This window comes from Boleophthalmus pectinirostris, unplaced genomic scaffold, assembly GCF_026225935.1.
Source record: "Boleophthalmus pectinirostris isolate CB_2022bp ecotype Guang Dong unplaced genomic scaffold, ASM2622593v1 HiC_scaffold_1, whole genome shotgun sequence".
Taxonomy (NCBI): Eukaryota; Metazoa; Chordata; class Actinopteri; order Gobiiformes; family Gobiidae; genus Boleophthalmus; species Boleophthalmus pectinirostris.
The window spans coordinates 14,069,486-14,088,595 of NW_026570970.1; the positions used below are offsets into that span (position 1 = coordinate 14,069,486).

Consider the following 19,110-nt stretch of genomic DNA (forward strand, 5'->3'; position numbering starts at 1 on the left):
CTATGGATATGTCATTACTCTTGATTGGAATGTTCCACAGTATGACATTAAACACCGCTACAATTATTGAATTACAGGTGGTTTTATAGCTCAAAAATACCTAGAAAAACAGGCATTCTGACTGTGAGAGGGGTCGCCTCTCCACAGATCTGACCTGTAACTTGATCTGGTTTGGTCTCCATGTAGATAAGAGGTGTCAAACTCAAATTCACAAAAGGCCAAAATTAAAAACTGGGACTAAGTCGTGGGACAAACAAAATATTTACTGAAAATTTTCAAATCAGCATGTTTTCTCATCTTTCGAGATATGTAATGTTAAACCTTTTCTTATTAAAATAAATGTTTAATAATAGTTTTGCTTAAACATTGACTCCAGAACAAGCATAATATAAAATAATAACACATTTTTAAATAAATAATGTCTCTATAGTCTATCTGTAGCTTTTGAACTCCTTTAAAATGTTTTTTTTTTATTTTTTTTCACAAGCCAACAACAACGATAACAAAAATAACAACTTGCTTCAATGAAAATCCAATCTTTCAACTCTGAACAGTCAAAAATCATAAAGAAAACATTCATCCGAGCTCAGTTTGCTAGACTAATTAGCTCTGATTAACATGGGTTCAAAGCAGAAACTTGGCATCTCTTCTTAGATACAAGTTCATCAAAGTAGTAGTATTAGTAGTAGTGGTGCCAAATATAATTATATCACAGGCCAAATTTGGACCCTGAGCCTGAGTCTGACATGTCTGATGTAGATAGAAAGGTTTAATATCACTCAATGAAGACACAAAGGCTGTGACACATTCCAGACAAAGTAATAACATCTCCGCGGTGAAAAGAATTTGACAGACCCTCCACCAGAAAAGTTACACAATGCGCCATAACACTGCGTTGCTACTGACAACCCAGTATCTCGTCTCAGGTCTGTCCACCCAGAACCAGTTTTATTGTTTCCTTGTACATATTTGTGGAGCTTCTCTTGTGTGTGTGGGCTGCTGTGAGTCTCCCAGAGGCCAGTCCAGCCCCTCTGCCCTCTCCACATCTATTTCACCACATGACGCTCATAACGCTCATTTCTCTCCCTGCACACACACTGTTGGAACATCTGCAAGGCTTTTATGTCTCGGGTAATTTGAGCAGAGAGCCCGTGTCTTGGCATGAAACATATGCTTCCTAATGCTATAACTGTCTAATGTAATGTACGCTCTGGAAATATCAAAGTGTATAGAGAGAGTCTTGTCAAAGCGTCCATCCTCTTCAAGGATTTAATGTAATGTTTTGTTACTTAAGTAAAAGTACAGGAGCAAAAAAATACTCTTGTAAAAGTAAAAGTATCACGTGAAAAAATCTATTTATGTAAAAGTAATAAAGTACCTGTATTAAATGAACTTCCAGAGTAAAAAGTAAAAGCATTTTGCGCAGATTTTGAGATTTAATAAAGCTTCAAATGCAGTGATTTTGATACATTTTTGTGTTGAATTTTGTTCAGCTGAAACAGTTCAATCAATATTTATTTTAAGCTTGTTTTATTTGTATATTTTTGTTCATTCAAAGTACAAATGTGTTAAAAATAAACCCTCATCGTGCCATTTCAGCAGGTCTTAGACAATAATAAAAAAAATCCTTTTACTTGTTTTTTGGGGGTTTTTTTTTTTTTTTGATTTATGCATTTATTTTGGGCAAGTAAGAAATTTATGGAACATAAAACATTAATGAAATCATAGCAGAATAACAAAATAAATAAATAAAAAATTGGACCCAAAAAGGAGTGGGAAGAAGAAAACTTACTTAATCCCACCTCCCTCTTCTAATCGAACACTGTGAGTTTTCTTTTGATTTTTCAGATATTTTACATTAAACTATATGAACTATTTACAAGTGCGGAAAAAGAGTCACTGTTATAGTTTAGTAACATAACTGTAATTGCAATAATACATAAGGATACCAACAATGGTAAGGAAAATTAAAGATACCAACAATAGTAACTTGTTCAGTCCAGTTCAAAAATGTGTAAAGAAGTTGAAAGTACAGATACTTTTTACATTTACTACATTTAAGGGAAGGTATTAGTACAGAGACCTAAAATGTATACTTTGCACACTTACTACTTTATTACTTCGTTAGCTTCCACCACTGGAAATAACCGATCAGTCTGTTCACTATAATTAGCCTGAATTAGAAGCAGCAGAGTGCACCGAGTCCAAAAAGGAAATAACCACTTCAGAGCAGATGTAACATGCAAATATAGCACGAGAGTTTCTTTTTATTTGACATAAACAGTAAACATGAGCAAATAAACGAGGGCTGATTCAACTAAAGACACGTCCTGCTCATCGATTAGTCGACTAAAAGGAGACGGGCAAAAGCTCTCAAAACTATAATGTAACTCTAAAAGGTTTTCATTTCTCTCTTCTCTCCCATGTAATATCTCACACTCTTTTTAATTTTATTTTGAGTATTTATGTTTGATTTGTTGTATTGTGATTTTATAATGTATTTCTTATTCTGTAAAGCACTTTGAATGACCTGGTGCTATACAAATAAACTTGCCTTGCTTTGCCTCTATGACCAAAACTGAACTTACAAGACTTCACCTGCAGGGGAAGTTCACGCAAAAACTATTTATACAGAAGAAGTACTAGAAAACAATGTATTTAAGACAGATTTAACTTGTGAATCATGAGTTTAAAATACCAAATCTTCAGATAACTCACACACTTTCCTTTCTGCTGTTGATTTTGATAAACTAAGACCATCAACCGAGAAATTGACTAAATGAATAAAGACCAACAGCCCTAAAAGAAACACATAGTAAAGTGTATATGAATAATTTGTTGCTTATTTAATGGAAGGAAACTTGTTTATGCGATACACTTGACATTTTCACTGTTTTGATTATTAAAATAGATGTGTTTCAAATTAACTTAGCACAAGAAGTGGTTTAACAAAGAAATATTGTTGCTAAAATGGATTTGGTTCTTTGAAAACAGTAGTATATCTAAAGCTACGTTCAGACTGCAGCCTGAAGTGACCCAAATCCGATTTTTTCACACTTACGCGACCTGTATTAGATCTTTTAATGACAGTCTGAATGACACAGATCTGATTTTTTCAAATGTGACCCAGGCCACTTGGATCTGTGCTCCTAAAACCGATACACATACGATCTTTTGACATGCGACTTCAGTCTGAACGGTCAGGTCACATTCATCCCACCTACAAGTCAGGCTTGGAGTCTAGTCAATGGAGGGAAAGCGAGGTTAGTGAGTTTATTAATATTTGGGGGGATCGCTGTATTCAGGCCAAATTGGAGGGGTCATACTGGAACCGGACGCTTCAATATCCACAAAAAATACAGAGCCTGTGAGCCAAATACAAGGAGACTAAAGACTCAAACAAATGTGTAACCTGTCCATTTTATGAAGGACTGTATTTTGGGAGACAAGCTCAGCGTTTAGGCTACTTCCATAAACACTGAGCACATTCACTGCGTGAGACGTCGTTATGTCCTTAAATGCGCATGTGGACACTTTTGGGGTGTTTAAAGTTCACACTGGAGATCACGTACAAGTCGCATTTAACTGGGAATGTGAACGACCTCGCAAAAAAGTCAGATTTTTTTGTGAAATCCGATTTTTTTACGAGGTCGTTCACATTCCCAGTTATTCCCAGTTATTGAGCATTAAGCCCTGCAGTCTGAACGTAGCCAAACAGTATCACGTACAATGTATCGATTATCTCATGTACAGTATCGCCATATTGTGATAATACTGTATCATGAGCCATGCATCAAGTATCGTATTGAAACATGAGGGACCCTGTGATCCCAGATGGGTGCTGTATTTGAACAGGAGGAGAATGGATTTGAGGCACTTAACTGAAGTCTAGCCATGAATCAATATACATTTAAGAACACAAAACCCACTATTTCCAAAATACATACTGCTTACAGGCCACTCGTGTTGTTACAAAGTGCCACTTAGAGAGACTAGAGTGTGAGGAATAGCGAGGTCTGAGGGCTGGAAAGTAGCTGTCCAGACACAAAAGCACTTAGAATACAAAACAATGCAAAGTAAATGCATTCTCTTCTTACACAGCCACAGAGTGATTTTGGTTTTATAAGAATAATGTTAAGGTTTGGGGAGAATCAAAGAGGTTTGCACTTTTGCCTCACAACTTAAGAGTCCAAACTTTGATTACAGGCTTTGGATGGACTTTTTGTGTGGAGTTTGCATATTCTGCACATGTCTAGGTGCTACGGACACTAACAAAATTGTGAATATGCTACTTTTCCTCTTAAAATGCCTTGAGTAAGACTTAAAAGTGCTTAGAAGAGCTATTTCTTCATGTAGTTTGCACCAAAATGGAGCAAAGGATCATGGTCAATGTAGTTCCCTCTGTTTTTTTTAGGTTTTTTTTTAGCTGTTGCAGCACCATAACAATGAATTTAAGCAAAGAAACTTGTAATTCTATATATTGTATTGGTTCACGATATTATTGAGAGACTTTTGACGATACGATATAATGATATTTTGGTTATTGTTACAGCTCTAGTGGACACATTATGCTTTATGCTATTTTTTTGAGTATTTAATATTAAACCATAATATAAGATCATATATTATTTTATATGAAACCGGTCTATTGACTTCAAGTTCAAAACTGCAGAAATTACAAGCCAAGGCCTTTATTTCACTAGAGCAAGCAGCAGACTTCCCTTTACTTTTTTTTTGGTTTTGTTGTTAATGTTTTGACATTTTAGCCCTACGCACTTTTTTTGTTTGTTTGTTTGTTTGTTTTGCTTTGTTTTTGTTTTGTATTTTAAATGATCAAAAGTAATAAGTACAGGGAAGAGGGTGGCGACAAAAGGTAGGTGAGCACTCAGGCTTCATAAGGAAGGCATAAAGGATTACACAAATTTGGGGAAGCTAATGAGTTTGTGTGTTTAAAAGCTCAGCAAAGCAGCAAAATAAGTTTTACACAATATGTAAACTAGGGAAGTAGACTTGGAGCTTTACACTGGAGTCATCATAATCCCGGCCTGCAAATCAAACCCTGGACCTTCTTGCCGACCCTATAGCATCATGTCACTTCTTTAAATCACATTGAAATTTACATTTGCAGCGACACAGAGCAATTTTTCTTGAGAGCAATGTCAACTCTACCTGAGAGGTGCATCAGGTCCTATATTATGCAGAAATTATTTTTATGAGCTGTTATAATGCTCTTACCTCCTTTGATTCATTAACACATGCTTGAGTAATCCTGGATTATTAGGCTGTGTTTATCTCCAAAGATCAAAATGCTCTGTTCCACCTTGTGATGTCATGTAGTGGTGAAGTTAACAGCTTCTTTTTACCTTTCATTCAATAGAGATTGGCATTTCCAACAGATCAGACCAGATCAGAAAATAGAGCCTCCACACAATTTCATTTCTCTCCAGCGACTAGGTCAGGAATCGGAATACACAAGACGTTTTGCAAGAACCCCGAAATTTGTAGACCACACACCGGCCAATCAGAGGAGAGCTGTGAAGTCATAACATCAGACTCAAGCGCCTGTCTGTGTCCCTTTTGTGGTACAGCACAACAGTAAACAAAGCGGTCGAGATGGATGTCGACGAAGACAACAATTCATGAGATCGAGGATTTAAAGCCAGAACAAATAGAATGTTTGGTGAATTTTATCAAGGGGAAAGACGTTATTGCCGTTCTTCTTATGGGATTTGGTGCATTACATACATCACGACCAAACAGCAGCGATTGGTTAAATAAAAAAAATTATCTGCCTACTGTCGAGCGAACGAATCCTAATGCTGCGAGGTCAGACAGTTTCCACGAAGTGAATCAGGCTTCTTTAACGGTCCATAAGAACCACACAAAGCAAATTTCTACACAAAGAACTGTTTAAATGTACCATGTATTAGTGAATAAATTACATATGCAGACATCAATTCACTTCACATGCAGCCATTTTTAACCACATCTTTAAACACACGCATAGGTGGTGATTAGGTGTACAGTGTTGCATTTACTGTCAAGAGTGAGTGTGGGAAATGTCAGCGTGAATAATAATGAGAGAAAAATTGACCAGGCTAATTTGTTTTGCATTATATTTACCGCACACTTTGGTTTACCGGGTTTCATTTGAATAAGCAATTAAAAGGAGAATACAGGACTTTAAATGTGGTTCTATTAGATATTGTTGAGTTGTTCATTTATTTTTGTACAGCGAGCAGTCGCAGCAATCAGTCGGTAATTAGCCAGAAACATTATAATAATAAAAAGCAAGTTAAAGGTGCATTGTGAAAATTTTCTGGTGATGGGTCCGTCAAATTATTTTCTCCATGGAGATGTTATTGCTTTGTCTGGATGTCTCACAGTATGGGATTAAGCCTTTCTATCTACATGGAGACCAAACCAGGCCAAGTTACAGGTCAGATCTGTGGAGAGGCGACCCCGCTCACAGTCAGAATGTCTGTTTTTGTCTTTTTGAGCTACGAAACAGGCAGAGCAGTTTAATGTCATACTGTGGAGCATTTCAGGCAGAGAAATTACATCTCCATAGAAACAAGCAGGTGACGGACCCCCAACCAAAAAGTTACAGAGTACACTTTTGGAAAAAACGTCTACTACAAAATGTACAACAAACTATCTCAGAATTGACAGGCAAAGTTTATGTATAGTTTTTTTTATTCATTTTATTGAGGTGGGTAGTACTCAGATACATTTACTCAATAACTTTTAAAAGAAATTATACTTTTCAGAGTACTTTTCTAGCAGCGTACCTTTACTCCTACTTGAGTAATATATTTTTATGGTGTATGGTAGGGGTGTGCAAAAATATCGGAATATCGATATATCGTATCGTTTAATGTGATGATACAGTATTGATATCGTGGGCTGCTGTGTGAGTATTTTTAGGTGTGTTTTACTTAATTATTTTGTTACAGTGCTACAGTTTTGTTGCTTGTGGAGTGAAAGGAAACTCATTTATGCAACACATTTGACATTTTTACTGTTTTGATGATTAAAATGTTTGTGTTTCATATGAACTTTGGACAAGAAGTGGTTTAACAAAGACTTTTAGTATCACAGCCATGATTTAGCCTTTATTTTTTATTGAACCGTATCGAATCGATTTGAAATATATCATATCGAATCGAAAGTGCACTGTATCGAGATATGTATTGTATCATGGCCTGTGTATCGAGATATGTATCGTATCGGCAACTTCTTAATGATACCCAGCCCTAGTGTATGGTGTATTTTTATAGTGTTGGTTTCTAGGGATGTAACAATAACCAAAATATTGTGATATCGTATCGTCAAATGTCTGACAATAATATCATGGGCTGTCACAATATATCGAATCACAAGTTCCTTTGCTTTAATGCATGGTTTTATAGTAGCAACAGCTTATAAACATCGAAAACTACATATCCCATGATTCATTGTGCAGACAACATGAAGAAATAAATTTTGTACTTGATTTCTTGGGATTATGATGGAAATAATTCACACCAAAATCTTGTCAAAGTATTTTAAAAGCAGAAACGTGTCCTATTTACAATTATATCAGTCTCTCCAAAATATTGCAATAAATATCGTACCGAGAGATTTGGATATCGTTACATCCCTACTGGTTCTTCTTCCCGCTACGAGTAAGTCTAAAAGTGACAAAAGCTTTATGTTGATAATATTAAAGTTACACTGTGTAACTTGTCTCCAGAGATATTAGAGTTTTGCCTTAATTACTTCACAGTATATAAACTAAAACTAAACTAAAATAAACTTGGAAACAACAACAAGACAGGTTAATGGTCAGATCTATGGAGAAACAAGCCTGCACATGGTATGAATTCATGTTTTTTCAGGTATTTTTGAGCTAGAATTGAACAAATGCAAGGAAGATATGTTTAATGCTCTACTGTGGAACATTCCAGGCCAAGAAATAATGTATCCATGGAGGCAAGCAAGTAGCAGACTCTCCACCTAAGAAATTACATAGTGCACCTTTAAATTATTTGAACATTTGTGTTTCTTGCACCGCTCCTTTAGATATGATTCCGTTTTTTCATCTTTGTGTTTCTCCATTAAAAATACCTGATGTTGAGCTTTATTTACTGTTTTGTCCTTCAAATGACATTAACTTCAAATTATAACTATTTAACTATGTAAGTTGCTCTTACTTGAGTTGTACTTTTCGCAAATACATTTTTACTCCTACTTGAGCAAGGGCATAGGTTTGATCTAATGGACACAAAATGTACAGTTTGTGTCCATTGCCCTTCTAAGATGATTCTTTAGCGGATAACAGCAATGAAGAAGTTTGTAGCTTGTATTAATACTATTGAGTTTGGAATAAATTTATATTTTTGTTTATTAAAATAAAATGGCAAATATTGGTAGGGACTATTTTGTCTTCCCCAAATATTTGTTGTGACATGTCCCCACCGTCCCAATGCAAACCTACACCCTTGTACTTGAGTAATTTCTTGGAGCACCACTGAGGCAGGACGCTGGTAAAGGCAACAAACAGCAGTGTGTGATGTTCTTGTGTGTATGTTGTTACAATTCAATAAATCAAATAAAGAAATCCAAATCTTAAAGAAAAAAAACAACAACTTTGCACTTCTACATGAGTAATATTATTCTGAAGTAACATTACACTTACTTGAGTACAATATTTGGCTACTCTACCACCTCTGCTACTGACCACTACTAACCAGAATGCTATACTGGCACATGAGGCCTGGAAATGGGCTTTGATTTCACTCAGAAAAAAAAAGAGAAAAGCCCCAAAAATGAAGAGACTGCCTTAAAAATACATTACTGATCTTAATGCAACTCTCTGCTCAAACCATCCATTTTCCACACCCCCTCCTATTATCTCTGGGCGAGTGGATGGATTGAAAGTGCGTATTTCTACTCGTATACGACATTACACAAAAAGATACTAGGCTGCATAATGATGAAATGAGCCGCAGACATTATGATATACGCAGAGGTAATCCCATAACTGTTACCTAGCAACCATAATGTTTTCAATGGTCAAAACCTGTCTGATTAAAAATTAAGTATGAAACTGTCAGAAAAATCCACGCTTGCAAGTAAATCGTCGGTGCATTTTGGATGGGCTGATGACATCCGTAGAGAGAGAGACAGAGAGACAATTTCAGAACTCATCTCTACTTCTTCTACTTTTCTTCACTACTTTTTCCACAAACTGACACTATAAACTATGATAAATATTTGCCAGCGCTGAGGCTGGGTGATATGGCCGAAAAATCTAATCTCTATTTATTTTTCACACACTGGATGATTGAATTTTAATGGATTTAATCAAAGTCAGAGCAGAGCAAGCGAGACTTTCAAACTGGGGAAACTCTTTACATTTTCATTCTTATCTTATGCTATTATTATCTTCACTTACATTTGTGTAGATTTCTAATACACGCATCAAGAATCTCGGACTTCCAGCCATTGCGCAATGCATACTGGGAAGGATTTTCCGAAAAAGTGAGCATCAAACCGCCATGTTTGTTTTCCCAGTGGGATGAGTCTATTGTCAAAGTCGATCTTTTCAAGTCTTTTGAACCTTATCGCTTTTGTTTCTGGTTCTGATATTGTCATATTTTAGATTTGGGATTTGGACATCGGACATCGTTAATTGTGTGGTTGTTGGATCCTAACAGCGGAAAACGGCTCGAGAAATGTGTTTGTGAACTCCATAGATGCAAAAGGGAATCAGATCTACATGACTGCAAACCTCCGTTCAAACTGTTTCTCTTCCCAACGGAATTGAAAAATAATGAAAGGCGAAGGCGATGGGCAGGATTGATCCATGGGAAAGACAAAAAAGGAAACTTTGGCTGCCTAAATCATTCAGAGTTCATTCAAAGTAAAACCCCGATCCCTCACTCAGCCTTGGTTACAAATTTAAAAAGTCAACGCCAACGCGAAAGGCACCAGCTGTTCACCAAGAAACAACTTCCAGTGCAAAGAGACCAAGACATGATGTTGCTGTAAAACTGCAAGAACAAGAAAGTGCGAGTGTTTGTTTTCTGTACCTCTCGCTTAACAAACGGGATCCCGCTTTGATGGCGCTCCACATACAAAATGTTCACTGCAAACTTTGATTTAGGCAGCCAAAGTTTCCTTTTTCTTCCTTCCCGTGGATCAATCCTGCCCATCGCCTTCGCCTTTCACTATCAATTTCATTAGGAAGGGAAACAGTTTGAACGGAGGTTTGCAGTCATACAGATCTGATTCCCTTTTGCATCTATGCAGTTCGCAAACACATTTCTCGAGCCGTTTTCCGCTGTTAGGATCCAACAACCACACAATTAACGATGTCCGAATCCCAAAACTAAAATATGACAATATCAGAACCAGAAACAAAAGCGATATGGTTCAAAAGACTTGAAAAGATCGGCTTTGTCAATAGACGCATCCCACTGGGAAAACAAACATGGCAGTTTGAGGCTCACTTTAGGAAAATCCTTCCCAGTATGCATTACGCAATGACCGGAAGTCCGAGATTCTTGTATTCCGTGTATTGTCATTGCACAAGTAAGAAAGTCAGGAGCAAACCTTTTTCATAATAGTCTTCGATTTTGTAATTTTTTCAAAGTCTTGATTATTAAAAACCCAAATTAATTTACTCAATTCAATAATTACCCAGCCCTAACCAGCACACTGTACCACAAAACCAGGCAATAATTAGAAAAACATGAAAAACGTGTCATATTTTGCACTTTAATCAATCACAGCGAGTGGTGTTGACGCTGAGGAAGCCAATAACTGTAATTATCTTATGTGACCGAATCAAGTTACAGTACAGTCCATGGATCAAGATGAAATTGTGATCAAGGCTGATATAGCGTTCTATCGCCCACACCAACGTCTCATATAATAAAAAGAAAATGATTTCCTTTTTAAAAATCCATCACATTATTCTACTAGTACATTTCTTCTATTTTCTTATTTCACATTGAGAATCGTAATAACTCTGCAGTCCAGTCACATCCTGTAAGCACATTGTCTACTCTTCTTGCTGTCCGAATGTCCATCACATCTCAACACAGACGCCCGGGGACAACTTTTCTTTTATCCAACCTCCTCTCTCTCTTTCTCTTACTCTTTCCCTCTACATTCAAATCACTATTCCAACCAAAGCCTTACTGTGCACAGACTGCCCAATGTGGATTTTTCATTACAAGACTCTAACCTATGAATTTCATGGGGTCATTGTTCGGTCTAGACGTACAGACAGTGTTGGGAACTGACTGAATACATGTACAGAGAATACGTGTTCTGAATACTCACTTTGTGTAACTGTATTAGACCTAGATTTAGACAAACTTTTTACATCACAAAGAACATTTTTGGACACTGTAGCTCACACATCACAATATAATATAATAACTAAGAGCAACTTTGTTATTGTATATTCCAGTACAGTTACTTCTTCATTTGGTGGTATCCAGAATCAGTTACTTTTCTAAAATAAAAAGGCAAACATTATTTCAGGGGTGTCAAACTCAAATTCACAGAGGGCCAAAATTAAAAACTGGGGCTAAGTCGTGGGCCAAAATAAATATTTATTGAAAAATTTCAACAGCATCTGCATGTTTTCTCTTCCTTTGAGATACGTCATGTTAAACCTTTTCTTATTAAAATAAATGTTAATAATAATTTTGCTTAAACATTGAATCCAGACCAAGCATAATATAAAATAATGACAAAATTTTAAATAAATAAAGTGTCTATAGCCTATCTGTAGCCGGCGGGCAGCTCTAATACATATTTGATATGATCTCGCAGGCCAAATATAATTATATTGTGGACCAAATTTGGACCCCGGGCCTGAGTTTGACATGTCTGCATTATCTGATCCTGTAATTTAGGCTTTAAACTGCACAATCAGTGAGAAAAACAGAAAACTGTCTTCTTCTGGTGAGTGCACATGTGATTTTTTCATCTCCACTTAATGATAGAAAATGCTTTAAAAACAAATATAAATCTGTTATTAATACTATGTTGCTTCCTAACATTATAATTTAAAAGTAACTCAATTTTAAAGTAACCTAAGTATTCAAAATGCAGTACTCTGATTGGACCATGTATCAGAATACATTAAAAATACAATTTGAGTTTTCAGTATTACATTTTCAAAGTATTCTTCCCATCACTGCATAAACAACATAGTATAGTGCTGTGCTTAAGTAGAATTTTTAGGTATCTGTAGTTTACTTAAGTACATTTTACCATGGATACTTTTCACTTTTTCTTCACTACATTTGAAAGACGCTATCTGTACTTTCTACTCCACTACAATACATCATGGACTGAAAAGTAGAAAGTACTCTTCAAGTGATTTTACCATGTTTGTGGTGACATCCTGACTACGTTTTTCAAGTTTCAGCTTTGAGCAAACAAAAATAAATACACAAAATTCAAAGAAAATTAAGAAATTTATTAGTTTCCTCGAATATATGTATCATTTTTAATTAGTATAGCAACAGTTTAACAAATTAACAACACTTGAAATTACTTTTTTACATGAATAAATGTAAGGTAGAGCTGTTTAATGTCCTACTGTGGAATATTCCAGACAGAGCACTGACAAGCAGGTAAGTAGCTATACTTTTTCGTGAGTAACTTTTTATCTTTGTATCTGTAGTTTTACTTAAGTAACAAGATTGAGTACTTACTCCACGTGGAGAGCCAGAGAACGTAATGAATGAAGCACATAGAGCTCACCTACGCGCTAAAGGGGATGTATGGTAATGTTGTCAGTTTAGATCCTGTTCCATCTGTTTGATGCGTCAGCAGCACAGCTCTGTTTAGCACTGGTCACACACACAACACACACCACACACCACACACACAACACACACCACACACCACACACAACACACACCACCACACCACCCAACACTGCACACACTCAATTAGCCTACCATCTGTACTGGAGCTTTCCAGCAAACAACGTGTTAAAAACTATTCTCTGTTTACAAAAAGATCCAGAGATTATTCTTATAACTTCAGACTTGGTAGTGACAGGGTTTATATTAAACTTTTTGTGTGGATGTATCGACACTGGCATTAATCTTGACATTTAAATTCAAGCAGAAAAGAAAGAAAGAAAGGTCCTATATTGTGCAAAATTGACTCTTGTGTGCTTTAAGACATTTAAGTTAGAATGTTACCACCTCAGAAACAAACCTGGACTTGTGTTTTGTTTCATTCACACGTTTGAGTAACTCTTGTTTGTTTACATCTCCAAAAGCTCAAAATCCTCTCTTCCAAACTTGTGATTTTATGAAATAGTAGTTTTCAAATTAACAGCTGAATTTTCGCTTTAGTTCAATAGAGACAAGGCACTTCCAGATCTCAAATCATCCAAGTGATCCATCCTAGTGAAGTTGTATGGAGTTTAAAAACACAGCGGAGCACTTCCTGTATTAAAAGATGACATCACAAGGTGGAACAGAGTGTTTTCAGTTAGAGAGAAGAACTCAGAGCCCAGATGTGCAGGATTTGTGTGTTAAACATGTGTGAATAAAACAAAACACAACTTCAGGTCAAGACACTAAAACGTTGATCAGAAACACCGTAATATGTGCCCTTTAATGTTGACATTTTAATTTAAGTATTAATTAAACTTCAAGTAGTAAATGTACACACAAATGTACATACAATCAGAAAAGGTTTCATTGATATTATTAATTGATATCGCTATAATATTTTCATGATATGCATCTCACACTACAATAATACTTTTTCCTTTTAAAATGTCTTGGCAAATAAACCAAATAATTAAGATTTAAAAGTGCTTAATTGTTATTTCTTCATCTAATTTGCACTGAAACAGAGCAAAGGAGAAGGACTCACTAAATGCATGTGTATGTAATGTGTGCAAGTACAATACAATGGTTTAAATATTACGCACAACTTACTCTTCTGAGCTTTAAGCCATTTTGTTACCTCATCAAAAACAGACCTGGAGTTGTGTTTTGTTTCATTCACACATTTGAGTAACACTTTACTATTAGTCTGTTTATTTCTCAGAAGCTCAAAATGCTTCGTTACACCTTGAGATGTCATGAAGCAGCAGTTTTCAAGTTCACAGCAACTTTTTATCTTTTGTTCAGTAGCGATTGGCAAGTCCAGGTCTGAAATGATCCGAATGATTCTAGTGAAGGTGTGTGGAGTTTAAAAACACAGTGGAGCACTTCCTGTATCACCACATGACCTCACAAGGTTAAGAGAAACAAAACACAACTCCAGGCGTGTTTGTGATGAGAAAACATTATAACACAGATTTAAAAATAGCCTAATATAATAACTCTAACATTAAAAACAAAGCGTAGAAGGTCAAATCACGTCACCAGATATCCCTACGCCTGTTTTAAACGAACCAATAAAACGACAATTTCAGTCCATATCTCATCTTCAGTGGTTATTTTTGGTCCCTTTGTGCTCAAACCGCTATTAGCTACATTCATTCATCAAGTTTCGTTCTTTACAAAGCCGCCAGACACTTGACAGTTACACCGAGTGACACGCCCCAAATCAATGCATAACACTGTAGTCCCTGAACAGATAAGAAACAGCACAGTCTTAAAGTAATTAGTCTAGATGTTCGTTTCATTGCTGATCTTTTGTCTCCGAAGCGCCGTTCCGGGGAGCAGAACTTTGTAGATTTTCACGGGGTAGTTTGCATAGGCTCCTGAAATAATATTGTCACACTGCACAGGTGGTGGAGTCAATGTGAAAATCAATTGTACTTAAAAACGACTATTACGCTTTAGTGTTGAAAATGTCAAACTACTAAACCCGGAGCTGTTGTCCCCATAGAAGGTGATTACTGCTGATCCCTTTAAGCCCATTAGGTCAATTGGCCGTGGCCTCTTTTTGCAAGCAAATACACAAAACTAAAGCCATACCTGGGAACATTGCACCACTAAAATACAGTATAGAAGCAAACGTAAAGGGTTAATATTTCTATACAGTGTCATGGTCATATGTGGTTGAATCGTCATATCTATTGAATGTGAGGTGAAAAACGAAAAAGACACAAGAATGACAGAAAATTCTAGATCCAAAAAATGTCAATATGCTACTTACCTATTGATCTATAGACGTAGTGATGGTGCAGTGTCTTCTTCTTCTAGTCTGGCCGCTAAAACAACGTGTTGAACGTAGACGCATGCCCAAATCTGCAATTTACGCCGCGTTATCAAGGTAAGAATTTTCCCTGGAAACGAGACTTAAGTTACAGTCCATCTCCCAACACACAGGAGTCCACAGAGACACAGGGATGCGCGTTGAACATCAGCTCGCTTTCTCCATACCTGTTCGTGCGCAGCTGGTTCGCGGCACGCTCCATTATCCGTGCGCCTCGGTTCCGACGTTTTTTCTACCCTCGCCTTGGCACGCGTCTGCTTCCCCCCCGACAGAATATTTGATCGCTGTCGGTGGCAGAGAGGACAGAGGAGGTAAGATTCAGTTCAATCTAACCTCGGATCAGAGCGAGCTGCCGCTGTTTAGCTGCTGCGCGCTGATTGGCCGAGGCGCACGTCACTCACCGTAATCCCAGGAAGTGGAGAGCTAAGAGAAGGCATGGTAAATGTAGGCATGAGGCTGAATAACAATGTAGTACAGAGCTCATGGACTCAGAAAGCGTGGAGGACGTCTTAAAGGTGCATTGTGTAACTTTCCAGGTGGAGCGTCCGGCAAATGCTTTTCTCCATGGAGATGTTATTGTCTGTTATTTGTCTAGAATGTTTCACTGTGTGGCATTAAAGCTTTCTATCTTCTTTATCTCTGGAGACCAAACCAGACCAAGTTACAGGTCAGATCTGTGGACAGGCGACCCCCTCACAGTCAGAAAGCGTAGGAACTATGCCTCGATGATTACAAATTATAAGCAAAATTATATGTAAAACCACTGTTGTCACGAGGCACTAAATATTTGGCAGTAGAGAAAGGTACAATATTTTGTAAAAGGATATAAAGAGTTTTTTTTTTTTTAGATATTTATAGCTATTTAAAGGTGCATTGTGTAACTTTTCTGGACTGTTAAATGCTTTTCACCATGGAGATGTTATTGTCTGTTATTTGTCTGGAATGTTTCACTGTGTAGCATTAAGTCTTTCGATCTTCTCTCTCTGGAGACCAAACCAGACCAAGTTACAGGTCAGATCTGTGGAGTGACACCCCCCTCACAGTCAGAAAGGCTGTTTTTCTAGGAACCATGCCTCGATGATTACAAATTATATGCAAAATAATATGTACATCCACTGTTAGGCACGAGAAAAGTTCAATATTTTGAAAAGAATATAAAGTCTTTTTTAAATTTTATTTTAGTTATTTATGGCTATTTAAAGGTGCAGTGTGTAACTTTTCTGGACCCTCAAATGCTTTTCTCCATGGAGATGTTATTGTTTCGTCTAGAGTGTTTCACGATATGATAGTAGTAAACCTTTCTATGGCCATGGAGACCAAACCAGACAAAGTTACAAGTCAGATCTGTGGAGTGGCACCTCCATTCACAGTCAGAAAGCTTGTTTTTCTAGGAACCATGCCTCCATGATGACAAATTATACGCAAAATTAATTTATATGTAAATCCACTGTTGTTATGAGGCACTAAATATTTGGCAGTAGAGAAAGGTCCAATATTTTGTAAAAAAGATACAAAGACATTTTTAATTTATTGATTTATTTTTTGTTATTTATGGTTATTTAAAGGTGCATTGTGTAACTTTTCTGGACCGTTAAATGCTTTTCTCCATGGAGATGTGGTTTCGTCTAGAATGTTTCACAGTATGATATTACTAAACCTTTCTATCTTCATGGAGACCAAACCAGACCAATTTACAGGTCAGATCTGTGGAGTGGCACCTCCATTCACAGTGAGAAAGCCTGTTTTTCTAGGAACCATGCCTCGATGATTACAAATTATACACAAAATTATATGTAAATCCACTAAATATTTGGCAGTGGAGAAAGGTCCAATATTTTGTAAAAGGATATAAAGCCTTGTTGTTGTTTTTTTTCAAATTTTAGATATTTATGGTTATTTAAAGGTGCATTGTGTAACTTTTCTGGACTGTCAAATGCTTTTCTCCATGGAGATGTTATTGTTTCGTCTAGAGTGTTTCACGGTATGATAGTACTAAACCTTTCTATCTTCATGGAGACCAAACCAGACCAAGTTACAGGTCAGATCTGTGGAGTGGCAGCCTCCTCACAGTCAGAATGCATGTTTTTCTAGGAATTTTTGAGCAATAAAACTACTTATAATTGAATAAATGTGAAGCCAAGCGGTTTAATGTCATACTGTGGAACATTCAAAGCAGAGCAATGATATTCCCATAGAAAAGTTACACAGTGCACCTTTAGACTATAAATAAATTATAATGTTAAAATGTTAGTGCTCTTTATATGCGGTGTTTCCCATTAATACAGGAGACTATTCTGCCCTACAAAGGCAAAAGACCTTAACTCTCCACGGTGTGAAACTGAGAAAAATTACTTCAGAGTTTCTGTTTTGTCCAGACAAAAGTAAAACAGGTAGAACTCCCAAAATGTTACAACTAGTTGCTATAATGAAGAAATATTTGAATGTGAAAAATACTGAGCTCAAAATTGAACTTTGACCCTTATTTGGCTTTTGTATCATGAGCAAAAAATAAAGAGTCGTGCAAAGGCAAAAGGCAGAAACTGACATGATCATTATTTGCTTGAGTTTCACGAGACTTCAGACTTCCATCCATTTTAAAAACACCTCACCAAGGTCGAGTCATCATGGTGTTTGTTTGAAATGATGTAGAAGAGCTTTGGATTTCCTGTTTAGTGCTGATCAGGATCGTGCAGCGACACTTACACAGATAAACAGTTTGACAGACAAGTTACTCTGCAGTATAGTGTGTACAGTGTGAATAAATACACCAAATACTTTCACATTTAAGATCATTTAAGTATAATTGAACACAAAGGTATATTTATTTAATGTGTTAAGACTCTGTGCCAAAAAGAAGGCGGCGGGGTTAAAATAAAATATATTTATGAACTAAATCACAAACAAAACATACACTGTTTCTGCCTTTTGTCTTTGCACGACTCTTTATTTTTGGCTCATGATACAAAGGCAGAGAACAGGAACTGACAAATATGGGTCAAAGGTCAGTTTTGAGCTCAGTATTTTTCATGGTATTTATACACATGATAAAGGAGATCTCAAATACAAACAAAATGACATGAACTCATTTTTGACCAAACATGATGTTACAGAGTTCTGCTTTTGTAGAGCAGTATTGTGGCCCCTCATGGCATACATACTAAAACAAAATTTTAAATCAGAAAATGACTGCTTATATTAGATTAAATTTAGGCAGAAAGTGACATTTATACTCCACAAATTGAATGAGATAATAATAATTGATAATAGATGAAAGATAATAATAAACTAATTCAAATTAAAAATGATTTGAGCCTCCACAATCTAAACAGAATCTATGGGAAACAATGAATACGGTTGTGCGAAAGACTTCTACTTTTCAGTCTACGGCATAATAAATAAAGTCACATTTGAAATTTGTGTGTTAAAATCCAGATCTAAATTCACTTTATTTATTTATTTTGCACATTTTACAAACAAAGTCGTCTCTATGGTGCTGCACAGAGATCATAAAAAGAAAACAACAACAGATATAACTGCTAAAAATGTCATCAAACAATAAAACCAGTATAAAATCAACTAAAAGCAAGATAATAAAATAATTACAGGAGCACTATGTAACTTTTTGGTTGGGGCTCCATCACCTTGTTCCATTAAACAGCTCTACTTTACATTTATTCAATTACAGGTGGTTTTATAGCTCAAAAATACCTAGAAAAATAGGCATTCTGAACTGTAACTTGGTCTGGTTTGGTCTCCATGACGATAAAAATGCTTAATAATACCATACTGTGAAACATTCCAGACGAAGCAATAACATCTCCATGGAAAAAAGCATTTAACCGTCCAGAAAAGTTACACAATGCAGATTTAAATAGCCATAAATAAGTAAAATGAGGTTATAAATAAACA

At 36.3% G+C, this 19,110-nt stretch overlaps 1 protein-coding gene across 1 annotated transcript in view; it reads right to left on the reverse strand.

The window, feature by feature from the left end:
- The window catches only part of galnt13 (UDP-N-acetyl-alpha-D-galactosamine:polypeptide N-acetylgalactosaminyltransferase 13), a 132,176-nt gene extending 116,673 nt beyond the window's left edge, over positions 1-15,503 (reverse strand). Inside the window, exons 1-2 of the mRNA XM_055148469.1 lie at positions 15,369-15,503; positions 15,142-15,271 (exon numbers count right to left, since the gene is read on the reverse strand). The gene's annotated coding sequence lies outside the window, so the exon portion shown is untranslated. The remainder of the gene's footprint in view (positions 1-15,141; positions 15,272-15,368) is intronic.
- Between the last annotated feature and the right edge of the window lie 3,607 nt (positions 15,504-19,110).